The sequence below is a fragment of the Chlorocebus sabaeus genome, chromosome 20 (assembly GCF_047675955.1).
Source record: "Chlorocebus sabaeus isolate Y175 chromosome 20, mChlSab1.0.hap1, whole genome shotgun sequence".
Classification (NCBI taxonomy): Eukaryota; Metazoa; Chordata; class Mammalia; order Primates; family Cercopithecidae; genus Chlorocebus; species Chlorocebus sabaeus.
This window is the reverse complement of record NC_132923.1, coordinates 28,116,923-28,122,922: the sequence shown is the minus strand read 5'-3', so window position 1 is coordinate 28,122,922 and position 6,000 is coordinate 28,116,923.

The window sequence follows — 6,000 nt, the reverse complement described above, 5'->3', positions numbered from 1 at the left end:
ATGACCTAGTAATCTATGCCATAGTCCATCCATTTGATCACCAAAAAAAGCCATTTCACTCTTCTTCCCAAATAAACGATACACTCATTATCGTCACCAAATGAGATAACCTAAAATCCACCCAGTCACTGTCAAGTTCAAAGTGCAGGATTTCCACGTAATGCACAGAATTCTCCGTCAGATCTGAACATAATTCCACAATGTACTGTGACCCAGTTATTCTTAACTAAGAATGATTTTGTCCTCCAGGAGATATTAGGCAATGTCTGAAGATATTTTTGATTGACACAACTGGGAGTGAGGGGGATGATATTGGCAACTAATGGGTAGGGGCCAGGGAAAATGCTAAACCTTGTACAATACACAGGACAGCCCCACTGCAAAGAATTGTCCAGTTTAACATTTCAATTAGAGCTGTGGCCTATTATCTGATAAAATATCTTCCCTCACTCACATCCAATATATAGTGATATAACAAATATAGTAAATACTTCCAGGTAGGAAAGGGGGAAAAGTGGGACCCTGGCCCATCACAAAAATGAAATTTTGCAGGGAGGCATTGTGAAGGCTCTGAGCTGGCAGTGGCAGCTGTTTCTCAGCTAGACCCTGTTTCCATTCTCTGTGAAGAATCTGCTTATCTGTTGTCCTTTGTGGTCCCTGGCTCTGCCCTCTGGAAATTTTCCCTCTAAGCCCACATTTAAAATGAGTGTTGAGGAACATGACTTTCTTGAGGAGAGTACAACTTTTAATGCCGGCTCACCATTTCTTTAGCAATACAGTACCTCAAAAACTGAAAAGTCTTTGATCTTTCTGCTTCCAGTCAGTTCCATATGCCAGCAACACTAAGGTTTCCTAGAGAAAATTCTCAATCCTGATTATTTCTTTGCTTCTTCACTCCATGCCTCTCTTCCTTTCTATTTAAGGAGGCTACTTTGAAACCATCAAACTTAAATGTGAAGACCACACCCTAAACATAACCTTTGTTTCATGGCTGAGTCTTAATGGGTCCTTGTTGCTCAAGAGCTTTTTCAATCTTATTTCTTGTTCTTTGAGGTATAGAGCAGTTAGTTTTTCCAATCCCTTGAGGCTCCAAATTTCTGGACTGTCTATATTCCTTTTAATTTATGCTTCCAAACCTCCTAATTATTGCATGAGTTCATCTTATATTTCCAATATCTTACTGAAAGCAGCCAATAAATATAACCTACTAACATTCCATTTTTCAACCTCTTATAGAACTAAGGGTTTTATAGGTATCTTACTTTCTTTCCAAATTATTGTAGGTATAAGGTTGATGGGAAAGCTTCCCTTCTGCCTTCTGAAGCTTTGCTGAAATGACTGACAATAGACAGATTAACAGGAGAAAAGGCATACAAATTTATTAGTGCACATGGACAGAGTAGTCCTGCAAATATGAGACTCAAAGAAAGACCAGAGGGTTGAGACTTAAATATCCTCTTTGTAGGGGATAGGTAAAGGGGGAGTGTATGAAATTTTAAGGGGTAGTAAATGCTTTTCAAGGGAATTGAATAAGCCTATAAGAACTGTCACACCTCTGGCAGCAAGCAGTCTATTCACTCTATTGTTTTACCTGAGAGTTAAAACACTTAGGATAGGTCTATAAATTCAGATCATTTCAAGAAACATGTATTGAATACCCACTAGGTACTGGGCTATTCAAAAAAGATACAAAGATGATCAGCAAACCACCCCTGCCTTTGAGAATCTTGCATTGTAAGTACTGGAGTAGATACTTAGACCTGCTGCCTCAACATTCATTCCACCATCCTATCTGAAGAAGTTGGAAAGCTGAAAATTACATTTCTCAGACTCCCTTGCCACTCAATTTTTGGGTGCAAATAAGGCCTGCCAAATAAATGTCCACATGAAAACACAGGTGCAAGTGAAATGGAGGCTGTCTTCTTGCTGCTATGTCACTTGCAAGCAAGATGTGATGACATGTCTGTGGCATTCAGACTCCTCATAGTCTTAACGGGTGTGAGAGCCATTGGTGCTGGCAGCAGCAGTAGCAGTGTTCCAGTGTTAGCTTCCCATCCCAGCTACAGTGTATGTTAGTCAGAATAAACTAGCCTTATGCTGTAGTCACAAGCATCCTCCAAAATCTCAGTGGCTTAATATAATAAAAGTTTCTTTCTCACAGTCAAAATGCTTCCTGCAGGTGTGGGCAGTTGCTCTCCATGTGCTGACTTAAGAGATTTGGGCTGTTTCAATCTTGTGGTTGCTACATCTTAACCCAAGGTCTCCTCTATAACTATTGCGGCAGGGAAGAGGTAGTCTAGAGAACTGCCCAAAGGCTTTTCACTGTCTCATCCTGGAAGTGACACGTCACTTCTCGCATTTTATTGGCTAGAACTCATCACAAGGCCCCACCTAACTGCAAGGGAACTAGGAACTGTAAACTCCCATATGCTCAGAAGTCAAGGAGGACCAGATACTAGTGAATACTGGTAATGTTCACCACAAAGCATGTGACTTTGAATTCAGCAGCCTGCTGACCTCAACTTCTCCAGCCCTTCCACAGATTTCAGAAGCAGTGAATTGCTTGGATGAAAGCCCTTTGTTTTTTGTGTTTTTTTTGTTTTTAAATATCCAGAGTAGTTTCAGCTTCCTACAGTGAACCCTGCCTGTATCATTTGTGTGCTGGTGGCTTTCTGTCCCCTTACCTCCATCCATTCTCTACCTTTCAGTGCCCTACTTTGTGCCCCAGGAGTCTGTCCTCTATGAACAGCATGTTTCGGGCCCCTCTACCCTCTGGCCTTGCTTGGTTTTTGGATCACAGGAGGCACCACCAAGAGATCAGAAAGTAGGAGGTGAGAGAAATCAGGATATGTACCCTTCTTCCTTTCAACTTCTCACCAGACTGTGGGTCCCTTACCCTATCAACTCTGTGAACAGTCCTTTCATTAAACTTTCCTCATTTAAACACATTTAACATGATATCTGTTTCCTGCCTTGCCTATGACTCCTATCAGGTGTTTAATAATAAACCATGAGTCTAAAAAAGAGTAACAGACTGTCTCCTATCTTCCATTTTATAAAGTAGAAGAGTTTTATAAAATGCAAATCTGAATATATCATTCCTCTGCTTTAAAACTTCAATGGCTCTTTGTTAACCCCTATCACTGTACCCGACTCTAAGTTGTAGCCAGACAGAACTAATTTCAGTTCCCTCTGCAACATGGTCTCCTTTCCTCTGAGCCTCTGCACAGCCTCCTTCCTGGAAACTGCTCCCCACCCATGCTTATTATTCAGGCCTCAGCTCAAAGGCCTGAATTCAGGCTTCAATTACCCCAGAAAGCATTCCATAAACCTACTACTTATCCCTGTTAGATGCTTTTATAGTCTCCCACAGCAGCCTCCATTCACCATCATACACAGAGAGCACTCAGTGTTACATTGTACTGCAACTGCCTGCTTACTTCTCTGTGTCCTCCAGTAGACCATGAGATCTAAGATAGGGACTGCATCTCAGATCCATAGGACCTATTAAGGTGCTTGGCACCTAACAGACACTCAATAAATATTGGATAGTTTCTGAATGTTATTGAAAAAGCTTGAACTGTCCTCCTCTGGTCACCATTCTCTCTCTCTCTTTTCATTCACTGACAAAAAAGTCAGAAAAATATTAATAAAAATATAATTTTTATTTACCCACCTTACTTTGTCACTATCATACTTTTCACTATCATCTTTTCACTTACTTTGTCACTTTTCATCTCACTTTGTCACTATCTTTTATGATGACTTCTCTTGCCAAGATTACCAACGACCAAGGAGGAAGACCAATGACCTCCTAGACCTTCAATTCAGTAGCTTCTTTTCAGTTCAAATCCTCTGGGACTGCTCTGCAGCACTCTCTTGAAATGATCCTCTATCCTGCATGAATCATAGATCACCCGCGCTCTCTCTCTCTCTCACTCTCTCTCTCTCACACACACACACACACACACGCACACACTTTAGTTGATCTGTTTGCATATCTGTTTTTCTCCATTCCTTTATAAGCTCCTATGTCTTATTCATTTGCATCTCTAGTAAACAGCATAGTGCCTGGCACACAACAGAACTTTGTAACTACAAATGTTACATGATTAAAACTCTCTGGGCTTCCAGGCCATCTCTTTCTTCATCTCCTTTTTCTCTTAACTGCTTGTTCTTAGGCACCTTCACAACCTCCTCTTTGTCTACCCTTTAACTATTCTTCAGAGGAACTCATCCTTATCCACCTTTTGGGCTTCAGCTATCAGTGATTACCTCAATTTCCAAACGTGTATTTTCAATTCCCAATGCATTTTTATGAGCTAAGGCTGCCTCTCTCTTTCTACATGTACTACAAGCAAATCCCATAAAGACTCATTATCTCTTCCATTCCCAACCTGCCCTCCTCCTGCTTTCAATGTTCAGTCAATGAAATTAACATTCATCCAGTGCTCTAAATGACAAACCTCAAAGTCCCCTAATGCATCTCACTGTCTTTGCCCCCTGTCCTGCAGGGTAAGAAGCTTTATCCATTACCAAATCCCCACCCCCGAACCTGCCTCTGAGTCTTTCTGCCTCTGAGTCTTTATTTTTTTATTTCTTTCTCCTGGAACACCTTACCCTACTTTGTCCCAAATCATTTTCATCCTTTGAAATTCAAAAAACTGATTAATTTCAATCAATTGTTTCTCTGAGTTCTACATAACTTGGTGCTAGGTTTTGTTTTTTTAATCACCTGTCTAAACATATCTTCCTCACTAGATTGTAAAATTTTTGAGGGCAGTTACTGGCTTTTGGTTATTGAGTCTAGCCAATGATTGACATTTTAGGCAATTTTTAAAATTTTTTATAAGAATGAATGAGTAAATGAGTAAACTGAGAAAGAAAATCTTTTCAATTAAACCCTTTCAGAGATTACTGTGACAGAATCTTAGTGAAAATGACAATAACTCAGTTTAAAAACATGAACATCAGGTAACCAACTTTACAACATTCATTGTAACAATATATGCATGATTATAGAAGGCAGGTAATTGTTATTCATCTAGGGAGGTTTTTTGGGGGGTTGTGTGTGTGTGTGTGTGTGTGTGTGTGTGTTTAAGCCTGCCCTGATGATTTTGTTTTGTTTTTAAGACCAGGTCTCGTTCTGCTGCCCAAGCTAGAGTGCAGTGGTGCCATATTGGATGACTGCAAGCTCCGCTTCCCGGCTCAGGCTAACCTCCCTCCTCAGCCTCCGGAGTAGCTGGGACTACAGGCGCGCGACACCACGCCAGGTTCCCTGCAGAATTTGATTTTAAGCATTTCAGTTCTCAGTATAGACAGACAAATTTTTAAAGGGAAGGTATTATTTTAACTGCTTCTTTGCTCTTTTATCTTTTGTCCTGGGTGACAGGAACTAGCTAAGCTATACCCGAAAGAAAGCGCCTGCAGCAGTATTGTGCCTGGGCACTTGATAGGCCCTCAATACATCATTTTCCCTTTTCTTACCTTATCTTCCTTTTATATTTGAAGACTCGTGAATTTAGAGTACCTAAAGGAAATTTTAGTTTTAGGATTTCAATTTGACCAAAACAACGCTGAGATTTTAATTGCCTCTATTAACCCATGACTCTCAACCCCAAAGGAAAGAAACCACTGGAGGGGGTGGGGAGAAAGGAGGCGGTGCAAAAACCCAAAAGAAAGCCGGAGAGGAAGCGGTAGAAGGAAGCTTTCTCGGTCGGGTTTGTCTTTTTTTAACCCCAGAAAGGCGTGACGTGCTAACTGCCGTCGCGGGTTAGAGTCCGCGGCTAAGCCCGCGCCCGCCCACAAAGTCCCCGCCCGTCCTCCCGCTTCCGCCCCGCCGTGCGCTGCAGGCCGCGGCCGCTGGGGGCGCCCCCGACCCCCGAGGCGCTGAGGCGGCGGTTCCTCGAGCCTCGCCTCTCCCTACTCCCAGACGGGAGGCAGCGGCGGCGGAGGCGGCGGCGAGCTGCGCACCGAAAGGGCGCTCACCTCTCCGGGCGA